Raw genomic sequence first — 21,638 nt, 5'->3', positions numbered from 1 at the left:
CAAAAGCAGGATAATACAGAGATTTGACCCGTGGAACTGCAAAACCACAGTCACAGACACACTCAATTTTTTTTTGTTTGGGGGGGGGGGGGGGGGAATACCAAAAGGTTAATAAGACGCGTATTTGTACAGTCTGACTGAGGGAAAAAAAAAATACAAGATTTAGATGAAACAAAAAGGATTTTTCCTGGCCCCTGAGACCGGGGGATAAGTCTAGCAATTTGACCAACAGGAGCACACAGGACTTTAATGCAGCGCTTGCTGGTATAACCACTGCGTCTCCTATACAGCCTGCCTGCGTGCCTGATATCTGGGATAGATATTAGTCCTGAGAAGGACTGTTTGTTTGATTTGGCAGCCTTTAGAGACCCTACACTAACTATTTTGCAGTATAAATCTCTCCCTAGCTCTGCAGCACTGACCCTACACTGTCTGATCCGGAGCGACTGTGTCCAAGATGGCGGTGCCCAGTCTTAAATACTCGAGGTGACGCTGTGTGGCCAGCCAATCACTGTAATGCCCACAAACAACATGGCTGCGGCATTACAGTGACTGGCTGGCAATCCCTGCATGTTCATTGGCTCTGTAAAGAGCGCCAAACGTGCAGAGCGGAGACCCGAGCTCCCGCCCGAGTAACCCGGAAATGCTCGGTGCTCGCCGAACATCCCGAGTAGTGAGATGCTTGGGCGAGTACCGAGCAGTGTCGAGCATGCTCGCTCAGCACTAATTATTACATATCCTATAAATATGCAATAAATCTATTTCCCTTAGTCCTAACAATAAGCATGGACTTCCCATTATAGTTAGATGATCCCTTTAGTCTAGTTATTTAGAGTTCAATTTTATTCATTAAAAATTCCATCTGTTCCACTTGTACACAGGGGCAGAAATACAAATCATTGCTCAGCTGTTAGGACTAAGGAAAACTGTGAAAGAAAACTTAACAGTTAACACTTCCATATATTACATTTTGCAATCAGGGGCGGACCTACCGCCCGTGCAGCCGGTTCATTGAACGGGGGCCCCCGAGGGAGACGGGGCCCCTCCAGCCGGGCCGCCATCAGGGCATGACTGCCCTGACTCCAGCATGGGGCCCGGCCGGTCGGGGCCCCCTCGGAGCCCCGTTGGGGCCCCCCTTTTGTACATCTCCTCATGGGGACCTCCCGCCGTCACATGGCCCCCCGCCGTCACATGACCGGAGATGTCCCTGCGCTCAGCATGGGCACCCGGCCCCGTGCTGAGCGCAGGGACATCTCCAGTCATGTGACGGCGCCGGCGCAATACTTACCCCTCCCCGTGCCTCCACAGCGTCTTCCGCGTCCTCTGACTGTGACGTCTCAGGTCAGAGGGCGCGGTGATATGTTTACACCGCGCGCAATCTCTCCTGAGCTGTCACAGCGGGAAGACGCGGGCGATGCTGAGGAGTCCGGATCAGCATCAGGTGAGAAGTGAGGTGAGTATTTGATTTTTTTTTTTATTGGTTGAGAGTGGGTTGTGACATCCTGCATGGGGCATTATATGGGGGGGTGGCATCCTGCATGGGGCATTATATGGGGGGGTGTGACATACTGCATGGGGCATTATAAGAGGGGAAGGGGGGAAGTGACATCCTGCATGAGGCATTATATGGGGGAGGGGGGAATTGACATCTTGCATGGGGGCATTATATGGGGGTGGGGGTGTGTGTGACATCCTGCATGGGGCATTATAAGAGGTGAAGGGGGGAAGTGACATCCTGCATGGGGCATTATAAGAGGGGGAGGGGGGAATTGACATCCTGCATGGGGCATTATAAGAGGGGAAGGGGGGAAGTGACATCCTGCATGGGGCATTATAAGAGGGGGAGGGGGGAATTAACATCCTGCATGGGGCATTATATGGGGGTGGGGGGGAGTGTGACATCCTGCATGGGGCATTATAAGAGGGGAAGGGGGGATGACATCCTGCATGGGGCATTATAAGGTAGAGGGTGTGACATCCTGCATGGGGCATTATAAGAGGGGGAGGGGGGAATTGACATCCTGCATGGGGCATTATAAGGAGGGTGGGTGTGTGACATACTGCATGGGGCATTATAAGGAGGGGGTGTGTGACCTCCTGCATGGGGCATTAAAAGGGAGGGGGTGGTCTGACATACTGCATGGGGCATTGAAAAGGGGGAAGTGAAATCCTGCAAGGGGCATTATATGGGGGGGAGAGGTGACATCCTGCATGGGGCATTTTATGGGGGGTAGAGGTGACATCCTGCATAGGGCGTTAAAAGGGGGGTGTCATCCTGCATGGGGCATTATAAGGGGGGAACAGCCTGCATGGAGCTTTACATGGGGGCCAATATTCTGTATGGAGCGTTATATGGGGGTCAGTATTCTGTATGGAGCATTATATGGGGGACAGTATTCTGTATGGAGCGTTATATGGGGGTCAGTATTCTGTATGGAGCGTTATATGGGGGCCAGTATTCTGTATGGAGCGTTATATGGGGGTCAGTATTCTGTATGGAGCGTTATATGGGGGCCAGTATTCTGTATGGAGCATTTTATGGGGGCCAATATTCTGTATGCAGTGTTATATGGGGACCAGTATCCTATATGGAGCATTATATGGGGACCAGTATCCTGTATGGAGCATTATAAGGGGGTCAGTATCCTGTATGGAGCATTATATGGTGCCCATAATACTGTATGGAGGATTATACTGTCCGGTCTGCACTGTGCGCTGTGAGGATTCGCCGGTTTCTGAGCTATTGTAGAATTTACAATAGATATCGCTCGTGTAATGGGGCATTATAAGGGGGTAACAGCCTGCATGGAGCGTTATATGGGGGGCCAATATTCTGTATGGAGAGTTATATGGGGGTCAGTATTCTGTATGGAGCATTATATGGGGGACAGTATTCTGTATGGAGCGTTATATGGGGGCCAGTATTCTGTATGCAGTGTTATATGGGGACCAGTATCCTGTATGGAGCGTTATATGGGGACCAATATCCTGTATGGAGCATTATATGGGGACCAGTATCCTGTATGGAGCATTATAAGGGGGTCATTATCCTGTATGGAGCATTATATGGTGCCCATAATACTGTATGGAGGACTATACTGTCCGGTCTGCACTGTGCGCTGTGAGGATTCGCCGGTTTCTGAGCTATTGTAGAACTTACAATAGATATCGCTCGTGTAATGGGGCATTATAAGGGGGGAACAGCCTGCATGGAGCGTTATATGGGGGCCAATATTCTGTATGGAGAGTTATATGGGGGTCAGTATTCTGTATGGAGCATTATATGGGGGACAGTATTCTGTATGGAGCGTTATATGGGGGCCAGTATTCTGTATGCAGTGTTATATGGGGACCAGTATCCTGTATGGAGCGTTATATGGGGACCAGTATCCTGTATGGAGCATTATATGGGGACCAGTTTCCTGTATGGAGCATTATAAGGGGGTCATTATCCTGTATGGAGCATTATATGGTGCCCATAATACTGTATGGAGGACTATACTGTCCGGTCTGCACTGTGCGCTGTGAGGATTCGCCGGTTTCTGAGCTATTGTAGAATTTACAATAGATATCGCTCATGTAATGTAGTAAGTGAAATCCTTGGCCTTGTACTATATGTATATATTTCTCTGTGGTATCTGTGCATCATGAATCATGGTATGTGTTAAAGGGGCCCACTGAAACTCTGTCGCCCAGGGCCCACAAAAACCTGGAGTCGGCCCTGGGGGTAAGTATAACAAGTTTTATTTTTTTAAAATACAATTAATTAACTAGGAGTAGGGGGAATCAGAGATGCACGGAGGGGGGGGCCTTCATGCCCCCTATGAAGGGCAGGGGGGGGGCCCAAAAAAATTTCTTGCACGGGGGCCCACTACAGTCTGTGTCCGCCCCTGTTTGCAATAATATATCATAGAGGCAATTTCTTTGTTAGAGAAGTGGCTTTTTTATAAATGACTAAAAAAGTCATTTTGGAGTTTGTATTTACATTAATATTTTTATTTTTATCTTTATTGATCTACATTGCATGCAGTATACATATTTGTACTGGTGTAGAGCAGATACGTTGCTACAATGGTGATCGATACAGAGCGTATTAATAAAAACATCAGGCCAAATTGTAGAGATATAAAAAGTAATAGAAGGCAGAGAACAGAACCCATGAGAAAAAAGACATAAAGATCCAATGCTCAGAAGTGAATTTATCACAGAAAATTGTACAAATGCTCCGATACTAAGATGTTAAAAAGGACCTTATTACTGTGTTAAATTGTAACTGAATGCTTACCTAAAGCACACTGTACATAATATTAGGAATACAAACATAGATCTTTTTTAAGGAGAAAATATCTGTACTAATGCATTATAGTATATTTTATAAACGCAAAACATATGGGGTTATAGAATATTAGCAATTGTATACTGTGTGTGACGCGCCCCCTGGGACATATTCCTTTTTGAGGGGAATACCCGGCACCGGATCAGATGGGGGGGTTGTAGTCTCCGAGCGGCTGTGACCCGGCCCCGTGCCCAGGGCGTCAAGCTCAGTGTTATGTGGCAGTCCTACAGATGTTATTAAGAGTTCTTTTGTGTCGACTACGCCACCCGTTGTGATGCGGTCACTGTGGCCGCCGCTGCAGCAGGGTCCGCTGAGGCTGATGGTGGGTGCGCAGCTTGGTGGGATAACCCCCAACGGGAGGGGTATAGCCTCAGAGGGGACAGGTGCAGAGGATGGGGGTTGTGGTGGTGTAGTGCAGACGGCAGTGAAGACAGAGTCGGGTTGTGCAGTTAAGGGTGTTTACTTACTGCAGATGTTGTACTGGTCACTCCAGCTGCTAGTGACCACCCGAGCCGTGCTGCGTCCACCAGGTCCTGGATCCAGCCAACCCCGAAACAAGTCCGGAGCGTGGCCCTGAGCTCTCCCTCTGTCCTTTCTTCAGCCGTCCCCACCAGTGATCCACCTAGGTCCAGCTCCCTCGGGCCTTCTGTTGGGACACCCTTGGCCCTGGGTTACCTGACCCTTCATGTGGTGTGCCTTCGGGGTGGATGTGATGGGTGACCGTGGCAGACACTGCCCACGGTCTCCGGTCTCTGGCTGGGGATTGTTTTTACCCCCACCAGTTTGGGTTCCGGTACCCTTTTGCTGACTCCTCACCCGATGCTCTAATTTGGGTTCTTGGGTCCCTTCAGTCTTCCCCCTCTGGGTCTTTCTCTGCTCCACTCTCTCTCTCTCCAGGGCTGCTGTTTCCTTCTCTCTGCCGATTTGTTCTCTGCATCAGACAGGCTCCTCTCCAACTGACTTGTTCTCTACAACTGACCCTGATTCTAGTTGGTGCCCACCTTATATATCCCTCTATGTGTGAGCCCAGGTGACCAGCACCCAATGAGCTCCTATCTTTACCCAGGCTGCTCCCCCTATCTGCCCCTACACTACATGGGATGTACCACCCCCCTCCCACTCCAGCCAGGAACAGACTCGGTCGTACCTGCACATTTCTAAGTGGGAGTACCGTCGGTCTGCTCCTCGGAAATGGGATGTGTGTAGTGCATGCAGCCTACCGAGCTCAGTTCCACACTCCATCCTTGCCCGGGAGTGGAATATCACACCTCTGGGTTGAGGTGCAATACTCCTGTAGCAGCCGAATCCTCAGGGTGCTACATGTGCACAATTATTAGGCAATTTCTATTTTTAATCATTAATCTTAAAGAAGTTGTCCACTACTTTTACATTGATGCCCTATCCATAGGATCGGCTGGGGTCCCGCACGCAGCACCCCCGCCAATCAGCTGTTATCGGTGCTGGCGGCGGCGGCCGCAGGCCAGAAGTTCTCCCCTGCGGGACTCCGCCGTCGAGTGGTTGTGGCCGCCGCGGTGTACTGCACATCCGCCTCCTTTTCAAATGAATAGGAGGCGGATCTGCAGTACATCGCAGCGGCCACTACCACTTGATGGTGGAGCCCCCGCAGGTGAGAACTTCCAGCTGGCAGCCGCCACCCCCGGCAACGATAACAGCTATGGATAGGGCATCAATGTAAAAGTGTTGGACAACCCCTTTAATTTTGAACAACTACAGTGCTGTCGGCCAACCCAAAAGGTTAGTAAACCTGAAACCTGAATATTTAAGAAAGTAAAAGTGAGGTTTTGTCTTAGGAGAATATCTATGTGTCCAGAATTATTGGACAACTATTAATGTGCAGAAGTATTATGCAACTACATGAAAAAATTAAATTTTCCCATCTAAATTGTTTATTTTCATCAGTTACATTGAGAATAATAAATATCAACTCAAAATCTACAAAAATATATTTCTGACATTTCAAAAAAAAATATTAGTGACCTTTTAAGAAGGGCCCACAAGTTCTCAATAGGATTTAGGACAGGTAAGGAAGGGGCCATGTTATTATTCTTTCGTCTTTAAAGGGGCTGTTCTATTAAGAAAGTTCATTTTAACTAATAGATTTTGGAATACAAATAATTGACACACTTAAATCTGCTAAATTTTTTCCCTTTACTGAGATAATCTTATAAATGTGCCCCTGCTGTGTACTGTGTAATGGCTGTGTCTGACTGTGCAGGAACATGGTCTGATCATACCACATCTCCTGGGCAGTGGAGGATTCAATAGAGTATACAGACATTACAGCAGGGGATCACAGCTGCTGCTTTCTCTGAGGTAAAACATTTCACTGCCTATTTTTAAGCAATGTTTTACCTTACAGAAAGAATCAGCTGAAATCCCAGGCTGTCCTATACTTATCCTCTCTTTTGCTTCCTCCCCTGCCCTGGAGATGTGATATGATCAGACCATGTTCCTGTACAGCCAGACACAGCCATTACACAGGACACAGCATGGGCACATTTATAAGATTATCACAGGACAAGAACATTTTTTTAACAAAACCAATTGTGGAACTTATTTTCTAAAAAGATCTATTAATTAAAATGTGATTTGTTCATTGGACAACCGCTAACCACTTACCAACATTTGTAGTACTGGTACGGCATAGGCCAGTTCTGTGACTTTGATGCAGGCTTAGAAGCTGGGTCTGCATCTCTACCAGCAGATGATGGCTGAGTTATTTTCTCCCCGCAGCGTTCGGCTATGTTCAGGTGCCAGGCTGGTTAGTAATGCTATTAACCAGCAGATTAACCCCATATCTGCAGGTTAATAGCATTTTTTCTGGTGACAGGTTCCCTTTAAAGGATTTTTTCATTTCTACAGGTTTTTTGCTTGTTTTATGCTGTGTACAGTTTTTATTTGTTTCAAAGAGTTCTTAGCCACCAGAACACCACGAAGGACTTCCAGCAATCAGCTGTAATCGGTAGGTCAATCGGTCAGAAAGTATTCAATTTCCTTGAATTAAGGGCAAGATAACCTATACACAGTGCCAATTGAAATCAATAGGCTGTAAATGCAATACATGGGCATGACAGGTTCTCTTTGCAACTGCTCTTAGCTTTGGCTCATAGATGAAAGTCCTGAATGATGGTCCTCCCCTCTATTTCATAAAAAAAAGTCTTTGAAAATGTGTTTTCTAAATTCAATAAATAGTAAGAAATTACACTTGGGGTTATTTAGTTAGGAAAAACGAAGGCTTAAGGGTGATCTTATTACTATGTACAAGTATACGAGGGGACAGTACAAAGACCTTTCTACTGATCTTTTTGCTCTGAGGCCTGAGACGGGGACAAGGAGGCATCTTCTACGTCTGGAGGAAAGAAGGTTTAATCACTCAAATTTAAGAAGGGCCTGGATCTTGAAAAGTATAATATTACAGGTTATATATACTAGATTCCTTGATAGGGCGTTGATCCAGGGAACTAGTCTGATTGCCGTATGTCGAGCCAGGAAGGATTTTTTTCCCCAATGTGGAGCTTAGTGTTGCCACATGGTTTTTTTATTGCCTTCCTCTGGATCAACATGTTAGGCTATGGGTTGAACTAGATGGACTTAGTCTTCCTTCAACCTTAAAAACTATGTTACTATGTTACTATGTAATTTGAGCTGCAGGTTCATTTCATGTTATTCCATTTTTCAGAACTTAGCCAACAGTATTGGGTTCATTTGATTCTTAGTTGTAAATTGTGCTAATACATCTTTTTTTTGTAATGCTCGACTCTAGTTTTGACCATTTGGCTTCATTTTGACTGGGCTTATTCATCAATTATTTACACCCATTGTATTGTTTGTATATTAAATAATTGTTACCAATCTTCAAGTTGAACTTGAAACCCTTTAAACATGTTGTTTGTACCACTGACCTGAAAGGTTGATCTTCTGCCTACCTGCGACAATTTTAGTTGTTTGCCACCTTTTACATTAGCTAATTTGGTGTGCTTGTCAATACTAACTGACAACATAAGTTTATTTTATACTTGTGTTAAAAAAGTTGGCCACAACTTTTTATTATGCCCCCAATGTATCCCCCCGGGGCCCATAAGTATATTTGTAAATACCTTCTGTTGCAGGTTCTGTCTGTGAGCGGCGCTATCACTGGCCGCCCACAGGCAACACGTGACCCTGTGCTGACGTCATGACAAGTGAGGCGTGACTCAGCGCTGGGGTCCCTGCGGTGGCTGCTGGGTTGTGGGCGCGGTTTCCCTGTGCATCACACCCAGCATCCACCGTGCGCTTTCCTGATGAATGGGGAGAGGGAAAGCGAGCGGTGGATGCTGGGTATGATGCACAGGGATAACCTCACCCACAACCCAGCAGCCACCATGGAACTCGGAAGAGGGACCCTCGGCTGCAGCCTGGACTTGTCGTGACGTCAGCGGATGTCAGCGCCAGCCGGGGGTCACGTGATGCCTGTGAGCGGCAACCGATAGCGCCACTCACAGGCAGTTACTGCAACAGAAGGTATTTACAAAAACACTAATGGGTCCCGGGGGGATATATTAGGGAGGGGATAATAAGTAGTGGACAACCCCTTTAATTTTCTGTGTGAACAAAAAAAACTCAGGACAATCACCATGTCAGTCAGCAAATAATATGCAAACGTTATGTATCCTATAGGTGCAGATCAAACCCCACAATACTACATATTATTCTCTGTCAAATGTCTTTATTTATTGAGCAGTCATGCACATACATAACTTAATTACTCAAAATAGACAGAAAAAAATCAAGAAATGAGCTAGGAATGTGACATATGATGGAGTCAGAGGGGAGTACTGGATCATGCTCATCCAGTGATTGGCACTTGGCTCAACCAGCTCTACCTTCACCTACTGTATTCTCACCCATCCCTTGTAGATTGTGAGCCATCACGGGCAGGGTCCTCGCTTCTCCTGTACCAGTTGCCATCGTGTTTTTGTTCAAGATTACTGTAATTGTTTTTGCAATGTATACCCCTACATTAGATCAAAACTGGATTATCATGTATCACAGGCTCCATAAGAAATTTGAGATATATACTGTGTATATACATGTATATATATATATATATATATATATATATATACACTGTGTGCAGAATTATTAGGCAAGTTGTATTTTAGAGGATTATTTTTGTTATTGATCAACAACTATGTTCTCAATCAACCCAAAAGACTCATAAATATCCAAGCTTAATATTTTTGGAAGTTGGAGTGAGGTTTTTTTTAGATTTGGCTATCTTAGGAGGATTTCTGTTTGTGCAGGTAACTATTACTGTGCCGAATTATTAGGCAACTTAATAGAAACCAAATATAATCCCATCTCACTCGATTATTTTCACCAAGTAAACCAATATCAGTGCACAGAATGTAGAAATAAACATTTCTGACATGCAAAAACAAAAAACAAAAAAATTAGTGATCAGTATAGCCACCTTTCTTTGTGATGACACTCAACAGCCTTCCATCCATAGATTCTGTCAGTTGCTTGATCTGTTTTTGATCAACATTGCGTGCAGCAGCCACCACAGCCTCCGCGACACTGTTCCGAGAGGTGTACTGTTTTCCCTCCCTGTAGATCTCACATTTTATGATGGACCACAGGTTCTCTATGGGGTTCAGATCAGGTGAACAAGGGGGCCATGTCATTATTTTTTCTTCTTTTAGACCCTTACTGGCCAGCCACGCTGTGGAGTAGTTGGATGCATGTGATGGAGCATTGTCCTGCATGAAAATCATGTTTTTCTTGAACGATACCGACTTCTTCCTGTACCACTGCTTGAAGAAGTTGTCTTCCAGAAACTGGCAGTAGGTCTGGGAGTTGAGCTTCACTCCATCCTCAACCCGAAAAGGTCCCACAAGTTCATCTTTGATGATACCAGCCTATACCAGTACCCCACCTCCACCTTGCTGGCATCTGAGTCTGAGTGGAGCTCTCTGCCCTTTACTGATCCAGCCTCTGGCCCATCCATCTGGCCCATCAAGAGTCACTCTCATTTCATCAGTCCATAAAACCTTTGAAAAATCAGTCTTAAGATATTTCTTGGCCCATTCTTGACATTTTATCTTATGTTTTTTGTTCAAAGGTGGTCGTTTTTCAGCCTTCCTTACCTTGGCCATGTCCCTGAGTATCGCAAACCTTGTGCTTTTTGATACTCCAGTAACGTTGCAGCTCTGAAATATGGTAAAACTGGTGGCGAATGGCATCTTGGTAGCTTCATGCTTCATTTTCATCAATTCATGGGCAGTTATTTTGCACCTTTTTTGGCCAACATGCTTCTTGCGACCCTGTTGGCTATTTGCCATGAAATGCTTGATTGTTCGGTGATCATGCTTCAAAAGTTTGGAAATTTAAAGACTGCTGCATCCCTCTGCAAGACATCTCACAATTTTGGACTTTTCAGAGCACATCAAATCTCTCTTCTGACCCATTTTGCCAAAGGAAAGGAAGTTGCCTAATAATTAAGCACACCTTATATAGGGTGTTGATGCCATTAGTCAACACCCCTCCTCATTACAGAGATGAACATCACCAGATTTACTTAATTGGTAGTTGGCTCTCAAGCCTATGCAGCTTCGAGTAGGACAACATGTATAAAAAGTATCGTGTGATCAAAATACTCATTTGCCTAATAATTCGGCACACAGTATATATGTATATACTGTATAAGGGAGAATAAGTATTTGATCCACTGCCGGTTTTGCAAACCAGAAAATCACATTGTATGATTTTTACATAATTAAATTGCATTTTATTGCATGAAACAAGTATTTGATCACCTACTAACCAGCAAGAAATCTGGCTCTCACAGACCTGTTAGTTTTTCTTTAAGAAGCCCTCCTACTCTGCACTTGGTACCTGTATTAATTGCACCTGTTTGAACCCGTTACTTGTATAAAAGACACCTGTCTACACACTCAATCAATCACGCTCCAACCTCTCTACCATGGCCAAGACCAAAGAGCTGTCTGAGGATGCCAGGGACAAAATTGTAGACCTGCACAAGGCTTAGATGCACTATAGGGCAATAGGCAATGAGCTTGTTGAGAATGCAACAACTATTGGTACAATTATTAGAAAATGGAAGAAACAGAAGATGACTGTCAATCTTCCTCGGTCTGGGGCTCCATATAAGATCTCGCCTCATGGGATAAAGATGATTCTGAGAAAGGTCAGGAATCAGCGAAGAACTACACAGGGGGACCTGGTTAATGACCTGAAGAGAGCTGGGAACACAGTCTGAAACATTACCATTAGTACCACACTACTCCGTTATGGATTTTAAATCCTGCAAGGCATGCATGGTCCCTCTGCTCATGCCACCACATGTCCAGGCCCACTTGAAGTTTGCCAATGATTATCTAGTGATCCAGAGGAGGCATGTAAGAAATTCATGTGGTCAGATGAGACCAAGTTAAAAATTTTTGGTATCAACTCGACGCACCGTGTTTGGAAGAAGAAGGATGAGTACAACTCCAAGGACACTGTCCCATCTGTCAAGCATAGTGGGGGAAACATCATACTTTGGGGATGCTTTTCTGCAAAGGAGACAGGATGACTGCACCATATTGAAGGGAAGATGGATGGGGTCATGTATCGCTAGAATTTGCCCGTCACCCTCCTTCCCTCAGTAAGAGCATTGAAGATGGGTTGTGGATGAGTCTTCCAGCATGACAATGACCCGAAACACATAGCCAAGGCAACTAAGGAGTGACTCCGTAAGAAGCATTTCAAGGTCCTGGAGTGGTCTAGCCAATATCCAGACAAAAACCCAATAGAAAATCTTTGGAGGGAGCTTAAACTAAGTGTTGCCCAGTGACAGCCCCAAAACCTGAAAGATCTCGAGAAGATCTGTATGGAGGAGTGGGCCAAAATCCCTGCTGCAGTGTGTGCAAACTTGGTCCAGAACTACAGGAAATGTCTGACCTCTGTTATTGCAAACAAAGGTTTCTGCACCAAATATTAAGCTCTGTTTTTCTACTGTATCAAATACTTATTTCTTGCAATAAAATGCTAATTAATTATGTAAAAATCATATAATGTGATTTTCTAGATTTTTTTTAGATTTTGTCCCTCACAGTTAAAGTGTACCTATGGTAAAAATTACTGACCTCTCCATTCTTTGTGGGTGGGAAAACTTTCAAAATCGGCAGTGTATGAAACACTTATTTTCCCCACTGTATATATATCTATAATATAACCGGGTATGCGTGTCTCTGTCTTAAGCCTTTATAGGCTGCGCAAGCGCGACACGCCTGCGCAGTCTGGCTCCTGACAGACGCACTCATGGAGCCATTACAGGTAAGAGGAGTGAGTATGGCGCCGGAGATCATGGTATGCCTAGACACTGAACGCATACCGCGATCTCCGGCGCCATACTTACTTACCCGACCAGGAAGAGCATTGCCGCGGCGCCTCTCTTCGCCGGAGACTGGAGCAGGAGTGAAGGCGTTGGAATCAGCGAATGCGTATAGCGCTATCTGGCGCCGTTTTGCAGTGAAGACACATTTGCAGTGTGTCTTCAGCAAAATGGCGCTGGAAAGTGCGGTATGGGCACGCGCGTACTCCGGTGCCACACTCCTCCCCCGGCCTCTGGCAGAACAGGACACCGCAGCGCTTGAGCACAGGGAAGAAAGGTGAGTATAAGTGTTTCTTTTTTTTTTTTGTATGTGTGCAGCGTGAAAGGGATTGGGGGTATGCATACCAGGATTGGGGTATGAGAGGGCCACACATACTGGGATTGGGGGATGAGGGGTACCATGCATACCAGGATTGGGGGGTGAGGAGTATCATGCATACCAGGATTGGAAGGATGAGGGGACCATGCATACCAGAATTGAGGGGTGAGGGGTACCATGCATACCAGAATTGGGGGATGAGGGGACCATGCATACCAGGATTGGGGGTGAGGCGACCATGCATACCAGGATTGGGGGATGAGGGGACCATGCGTGCCAGGATTGGGGAATGAGGGGTACCATACATACCAGGATTGGGGGTGAGGGGACCATGCATACCAGGATTGGGAGGTGAGGGGGCCACACATACCAGGATTGGGGGATGAGGGGTACCATACATACCAGGATTGAGGGGTGAGGGGTACCATGCATACCAGGATTGGGGGGTGAGGGGTGCCATGCATCCCAGGATGGGGGGATGATGGGACCATGCATACCAGGATTGGGGGTGAGGTGACCACACATACCAGGATTGGGGGATGAGGGGTACCACGCATACCAGGATTGGGGGATGAGGGGTACCACGCATACCAGGATTGGGGGATGAGGGGTACCATGCATACCGGGATTGGGGGATGAGGGGTACCACGCATACCAGGATTGGGGGATGAGGGGTACCATGCTTACCAGGATTGGGGGATGAGGGGTACCAAGCATACCAGGATTGGGGGATGAGGGGTACAATGCATACCAGGATAGGGATGAGGGGGCCATACATACCTGGATTGGGGGATGGAATGAGGGGTGCCATGCATACCAGGATTGGAATGAGGGGTGCCATGTATATCAAATTTAGGATGAGGGGTGCCATGCATACCAGGATGAGAGATGGGGTCCCATGCATACCAGGATGAGAGATGGGGTCCCATACATACGAGGATTGGGATGAGGGGTGCCATGTACCAGGCTTGAAATGAGTGGTGCCATGCATACCAGGATTGGGGATGAGGGGTGCCATGCATACCAGGATTGGGGATGAGGGGTGCCATGCATACCAGAATTGGGGGTGAGGGGTGCCATGCATACCAGGATGGGAGGTGAGGGGTGCCATGCATACCTGGATAAGGATGAGGCATTTCATGCATACCAGGATAGGGATGAGGGGTGCCATGCATTCCAGGATTAGTGGTGAGAGGTGCCATGCATGCCAGGATTGGGGGTGAGGGGTACCATGCATACTATGATTGGGGGTGAGGGGTGCCATGAATACCAGGATTGGGGGTGAGGGGTGCCATGCATACCAGGATAGGGATGAGGCGTGCCATGCATACTAGGATAGGGATGAGGGCGGCACATAACAGGATGGGGGAACAGGATGGGGGCAGCACAAATACCAGGATGGGGGCACCACAAATAGCAGCATGGGAGACCATATACTAATAAAAATGCTCACCACTCGGGCGTAGAACGGGCTCAATAGCTAGTGTATATATACACTGTGTTCCAAATTATTATGCAAAAAGTGTTTAGGAGTGATAAGGTAAGAATTTTTTTGTTTGTCAGTTAAACTCATTGATGGTGATGTGTGTCAGGGCTCTTTATATCACTGTAAGCAATTGCAGACACCTGTGCTAGATAGTTTGGAAGGTTTGTCCAGTGAAAGGCAAGACTACTTAAGAAGGCTGTCCCACATTATTAAGCAGCCTACATTTTCTGCCAAAATGGGAAAGAAAAAGGATGTGTCGGCTGCTGAGAAGCAACAAATTGTGGAGTGTTTAGGTCAAGGCATGACTACAATCAACATTGCCAAGACACTTCATCGTGATCATCGCACAATCAAGAAGTATGTAGCTGATTCACAGCACACACGTGTGCGTGCTGATAAGGGAAAATTGAGGACTTTTTCCTACAAGCAATTACGTCAGGTTAAAAGAGCAGCAGCAAAAAAGCCTTGTCATAGCAGCAGACAAGTTTTTGAAGCTGCTGGTGCCTCCAACGTCCCCCGAGCAACAAGATACAGGGTCCTTCAGAGGTTTGCAGCTGTGCGTAAGCCATCCTGTCGACCTCCTATATCCACTGCACGTAAGCAGAAACAGCTCCAGTGGACCAAACAATACATGAAGACTGACTTCAAAACTGTTTTGTTCACCGATGAGTGCCATGCAACGCTGAAGGTCCAGATGGATGGAGAGGAGGATGGCTGGTTGATGGACAACCCATGCAAACACGGCTACGGCGCCAACAAGGAGGAGGTGGAGTAATGTTTTGGGCTGCAATCATGGGGAGAGAAATTGTCGGCCCCCTTAGGATCCCTGAAGGGGTAAAGATGAACTCCATAATGTATGTTGAGTTTCTAAAACTGCACTTCCTGCCATGGTTCAAGAAGAAGAACCGTGCATTCCGCAGCAAGATCATTTTCATGCATGATAATGCACCGTCTCATGCTGCATAAATAAATAAAGGATTTATTTAAAAAAAAATTGGCGTGGGATCCCCCATAATTTTATTCTCTAGCGGAGGTTAAGCAGACGGCTGGGGCAGATGTTTGAAGCCTGGGAAGTGGGTAATACCCACGGAGCTTCCCAGACTACTAATATCAGCCCCCAGCTGAAAACCTAGCCTTTACTAGCTATTAAAATGGGGGACCCCCCAAAAAAATGACGTGGGGTACCCCCTATTTAATAGCTAGCAAAGGCTAGGCAGACAGCTGGGGGCTGATATTAATAGCCCAGGAAGGGTGCCATGAATATTGGCCCCCTCCCAGGCTAGAAACACCAGCCGTCAGCCGCCCCAGAAATGGTGCATCCATAGGATGCGCCAACTCTGACACTTAGCCTCGCTCTTCCACGCTGCCCTGGTGCGGTGGCAGGGGGTAATAGGGTTGGGGTTCATGTCAGCGCCAGCTGCCATGAAGCCCAGGTTAGTAATGATTACTAACCTACAAAGTGTTAAAAAGAAAAAACACACTACACCCAGAAAAAAATTATTTATTTGAAATAAAACACACAATTTTATTTAATTCTTAGTTTACTAAAAAAAAATAGTTACCTGTCCACGTTCCTGCGCTGATCTCCCATGCACAGCTGTCACATCTGGAGATGGTGACAGCTGTGCATGGCTGCTGTAAGCTCACACTGCCGGGAACACGTCCGCTCCCGGCAGCGGGAACCACTGACTGAGGTCACCGGAGTGCATTCAGGCAGCGCAGCTCCGGAGACCTCCTTTACGGCACTGCTGTACCGTGGGAATTTCTCAGAATACAGCAGGGCCGTAAAGGAGCTAATCGGAGCAGCGCTGCCTGAACTCCGGCGAACCCGCTTATGCAATGACGGGGCTGCTTTACGGCCCCATCATTCTAGCGGCGGCAGCGGTTCAGAGCGGTCACATTCTATGTGGCTGCTCTAAACTGGAGATCATCGTGGGACACTCGTGGACTACTACGGAGGGGTAAGAATAAGGTTGTGGTTTATTATTTTATATTTTATTACAGGAGATCGATGGCTTCGGGGAATAGGGTGTCTAGGTGAGTATAGGTGTAGTTTTTTATTTTTTACTTTATTTTAGGTGGTGATCGGCGGGGACAGGTAATGTATGAACTAATTTATTGTAGGCAACCACTGGCCACCAATGACATGTATTTAAAATTTATTGGGGACACAGTAGGGCAATTTAAATAGCAGGATCAGGCTGATGGGAACTACTGCTCCCATCGAGCTGATCCTGCTGGCACGAGTGGACGGGGGACAGACATAGGCCGATGGGAGTAGTAGTGTCACATTGGCCTATGTCTGCCTGCACGCACACACCCGCAGACATCGCACAGACACAGCACACACTCGCAGACATCGCACAGACACCGCACACACCCGCAGACATCGCACAGACACCGCACACACTCGCAGACATCGCACAGACACCGCACACACTCGCAGACATCGCACAGACACCGCAGACATCGCACAGACACCGCGCACACCAGCACACACCCGCACACATCGCACAGACACCGCACACACCCGCAGACATCGCACACACCCGCAGACATCGCACAGACACCCCGCACACACTCGCAGACACACGCACAGACACCCCGCACACACTCGCAGACACACGCACAGACACCCACACACACCAATCATGACGGGCTGATCGTCTGGGAGGTGAGGCTGACCTGTGCGGCCGTGGGAAAGTTCATGTGAGTTCATGCAATGCAGTCAAGCATGAACTCACGTGAACCCTCTGAGGGCACCGCGGCTACTTCAAATGAACAGCTGATCAGCATCACCTGATACCTCAGCTGTTCATTTGAAATAACCGGCGGGAAAGCGCAGCACAGAACGGGAAAGCCGGCGGTGAAGTCTTTTCACTGCCGGCTTCCCCGCCCGGGTCCTTCGCTCCCCGCTCCTTGGTGCTGCGCTCCCCGCCCGGTCCTAACTTACGATCGGGATGGGAGGTGGCGAGGGGAGCAGAGGATCGGGGTGGGAGGCTGCGGGGAAGCAGTATGGGGCTGTGTGATTGTTTAAAAGCCGGCGGCTTTTTACCGCCCGCCGGCTTTTAAACGATCAGGAGAATTCTCCCACGCTGGGATGGCATTCTGATGACAGGCTGGATCTCAGCTGAGCGCTGCCATCCAGCTTGTCATACTTCAGAGACATTGCAGAGCGCAGGCATTATGGGAACTTCCGATTCCGGTATTCGATATTGTAAAAGTATCGGAATTAAGTATCGGAATTCCGATACCGCGAATATCGGCCGATACCCGATATTTCAGTATCGGAATGCTCAACACTAGTTAAGGAACATCCTTTCCAGGGAAAAGACTTGTGTATAAGTTAAAATAAATGACCAAAAACAAAAATACTCCTCCACACCTTCGGCTATGTTCACAAGTAGCATTTTTTATGCGTTTTTGCACTTTTGTATTGCTTTCAACTATGACAAATGCATTCACCGTGAAATGTCATTTTAACATTTTACAACCTTATCTGGCCATGTGCTGTGTGACACATGCATAAAGTGCTGAAAAGACAAGGGAACAGCATGGGGAAGACCCCTGGAAGCATCTCTGACTCCCAGGTCACTGTCTAAAAGTGTGCCCATCATAAGTGATCCTTACCGCATCAGAAGATGCAGACTTGCAACTATCCCCATGCAAGTTCTAGTCCCAGGGCAGTGTTCAATTGTACCTCCCCCATTCCTTGCAATGCAAGCGCAAGAATGCAGCCTGCCACCCACCCACCCCCAGGCTGCAATACCATACTGCTTGCTTGCACTTTAAATTGGGCCTTTTAGGCATGTGGAGGCGGAATCTGGCCACCACGCCATGGCTGTGTCGGCGGCCTGGTATCCATACTCAGTCCCCAGCCGCCTGGTGGCCGGGTGTCCCCGCTTGCTCCCCAGCCTCCAGGGGGTGGCTGGGTGTCCATACTCGGTCCCCAGCCACCCCTATTTGTCCCGGTAACCTTTCCCACACTTTTCTTAGCCTGGCCTGCTTTAGGGCAGCATTGGCCAAGCCCACCGGACTATCAGACTCCTCCGGTGGGCCCTGGCTTCTCCATCAGGGGAGTTGAGAGTGCCAAGGTGAGGAGGATGATGAGGATGATAGAAGTTAGCATCTGCTTTGTTTTGTTGTAATGCAAGCGCATGTATGTAGTAGCGGCTAGGCCTGAGGTGGTCAGCGTTTTGGCGCATATCCTACCTCCTCCGAGGATTGCTGGATGTTTTCCAGCTACTATCCAAGTTCTATGACTCCCGTTAAAACAAAGCTTCAGGTGATAAATGATGGATATGGTAGTGGCAAAGGAGAAAGAGCAGGAGGAACAGGGACCATTCACATCAATATCAGGCCAGTCAACCAGATATGTCTTGTAGGATATATTTCTGTAACAAAAGGAGCGGTTCGGCTACACAGTTATAGGGCATACAGTGAGTGCAATGCCTACCAAAAATTTCGAGCCACTCCAATGCCCCTTGGAAATGACATGGAGGTCAGAGGGCGTTAAGTAAACCTTTTTTTCCATTTATAGCAACTGGGTCTCCCGTGCACTGTTGGCCTAAGCAGTGAATGGAAGGCTTTCCAAAAATTATGAGGAACTGAAATGCCCCTTACAAGAGCCATGTGTGGCACCCCAGGGCTCTGGTCACCACAGTAATAGAGATATTACGTCGGAGAGCAAGTGGGAGGTTTCCTGGTCAGGATCCCTTAAACATGCAACATCCTCCTGCCCCAATCCTGGGAGGGGAGAATTCTGCCGTTATAAACTGGATCTGGGGCGGGGTTGAGTGAGTCAGAGAACAGTCAGAGTCAGAGTGAGAGCAAGGGAAAGTAACAGCAAGGAGCTCTGTAGGAACTAGGAGCTAAAGACCAGGGGCTGGAAGCTGAGCAGAGCTCTCCCTGGCAGAAGACAATAGGAACCGGACACAGGAGTCCGAAGCTGTGAGGACTTATATATCCAGCAGCAGAAACCAGCCGGCAGGGGATTTCAGGTCCTCTGGCCATAGAAGCCCAGAGGCTCAGTCACAAGCAAGGGACCAGCACCGCCGTCGTGGGGCGGAGGCTAACAGAAGGCCCCAAGTCACCAGCCATACGGGTGAGCACTACACGGTACACTCAGGGACGTGGGCTACTTCTACCCGCTTACAGCAAGGTAGCCAGGAAGAGTGCAGACAGACGGGGAGGCCTACAACTCCACCTGGCCAGGGGAACTTCTGCTTGCTCACAGACTGACCAGGCCTCTTATGCTAGCCAGTACTCCCGGGAGGGTCTACCTTATAATCATCAGTAAAGACCCTGAACTGCATTGCAAAGACTCTGAGTCATTCCTGCTGCGCTCGTGCACCATCACCCCCATCATCCACACTCACTGCCCTGAGGCTATACTCCTCCCGAGGGGAGTAATCCCATTCTATGCTGCGCACACAACACCAGCCTCAGCGGTCTGCCTCGCAGCGGTGGTACTCCCTGACCTCAATCCACGGGTGGCGCAGTCGGACAATTAACCTCAAAACCTAAGAAAGACTGCCACTGGTTTGACCAGCCTGAGCCACGGGACCGGGTCACCGCCACGGAGACTACAGACCCCAGAGACCCGGCACCGTGTATCGCACACACGTGTACACACGGCCCAGGGGGCGCGTCACATGCAGTACAGCATATTACAAACATAAGTCCCATTATTGGGGAGTGGGTGTCCCATGGTATTTGCTTATGCTTTCCAAGCAAAAGTTGCCAAAAATTAGGACGGAGCAACTTGCAATGCCCCTTACAAGAGCCATGCAGTACAGCATATTACAAACATAAGTCCCATTATTGGGGAGTGGGTGTCCCATAGTATTTGCTTATGCTTTCCCAGCAAAAGCTGGCAAAAATTAGGACGGAGCAACTTGCAATGCCCCTTACAAGAGCCATGCAGTACAGCATATTACAAACATAAGTCCCATTATTGGGGAGTGGGTGTCCCATAGTATTTGCTTATGCTTTCCAAGCAAAAGCTGCCAAAAATTAGGACGGAGCAACTTGCAATGCCCCTTACAAGAGCCATGCAGTACAGCATATTACAAACATAAGTCCCATTATTGGGGAGTAGGTGTCCCATAGTATTTGCTTATGCTTTCCCAGCAAAAGCTGCCAAAAATTAGGACGGAGCAACTTGCAATGCCCCTTACAAGAGCCATGCAGTACAGCATATTACAAACATAAGTCCCATTATTGGGGAGTGGGTGTCCCATAGTATTTGCTTATGCTTTCCCAGCAAAAGCTGCCAAAAATTAGGACTGAGCAACTTGCAATGCCCCTTACAAGAGCCATGCAGTACAGCATATTACAAACATAAGTCCCATTATTCCGGAGTGGGTGTCCCATGGTATTTGCTTATGCTTTCCAAGCAAAAGCTGCCAAAAATTAGGATGGAGCAACTTGCAATGCCACTTACAAGAGCCATGCAGTACAGCATATTACAAACATAAGTCCCATTATTGGGGAGTGGGTGTCCCATGGTATTTGCAAGCAAAAGCTGCCAAAAATTAGGACGGAGCAACTTGCAATGCCCCTTACAAGAGGCATGCAGTACAGCATATTACAAACATAAGTCCCATTATTGGGGAGTGGGTGTCCTTTAGTATTTGCTTAAAGCCTTGCAAGCAAAAGCTGCCAAAAATAAGGACGGAGGAACTTGCAATGCTGGCACCCTGGTGGTATAGTGGTGGTGGAGGCTGAGGATAAGGAGAAGAAGATTAAACAGCCGAAACAAGGAAGCGTATACCCATGTGTGGGTGTGAAGTGGTGCATGTGAATACACCTCCCGAAATAACACAGTAGATTTGACTTTATGTTACTCTGCTGTCATTTGGTGGTGATGAGAAGTCTGGCCCAATCCAGCCCTTGTTCATTTTGATAAGGGTCAGCTTGTCAGCATTGTCAGTTGACAGGCGAGTGCGCTTATCAGTTATAATTCCCCCAGCGGCACTAAAACCACGCTCCGATAACACGCTAGCGGCAGGACAGGCCAGGACCTCCATGGCGTACAGAGCGAGTTCATTCCAAGTGTCCAGCTTGGATACCCAATAATTAAAAGGCACAGATGAAT

This window comes from Phyllobates terribilis, unplaced genomic scaffold (assembly GCF_046119375.1).
Source record: "Phyllobates terribilis strain yellow unplaced genomic scaffold, ASM4611937v1 Scaffold_11__3_contigs__length_659146591, whole genome shotgun sequence".
Classification (NCBI taxonomy): domain Eukaryota; kingdom Metazoa; phylum Chordata; class Amphibia; order Anura; family Dendrobatidae; genus Phyllobates; species Phyllobates terribilis.
Note: the sequence above shows the minus strand (reverse complement) of the source record.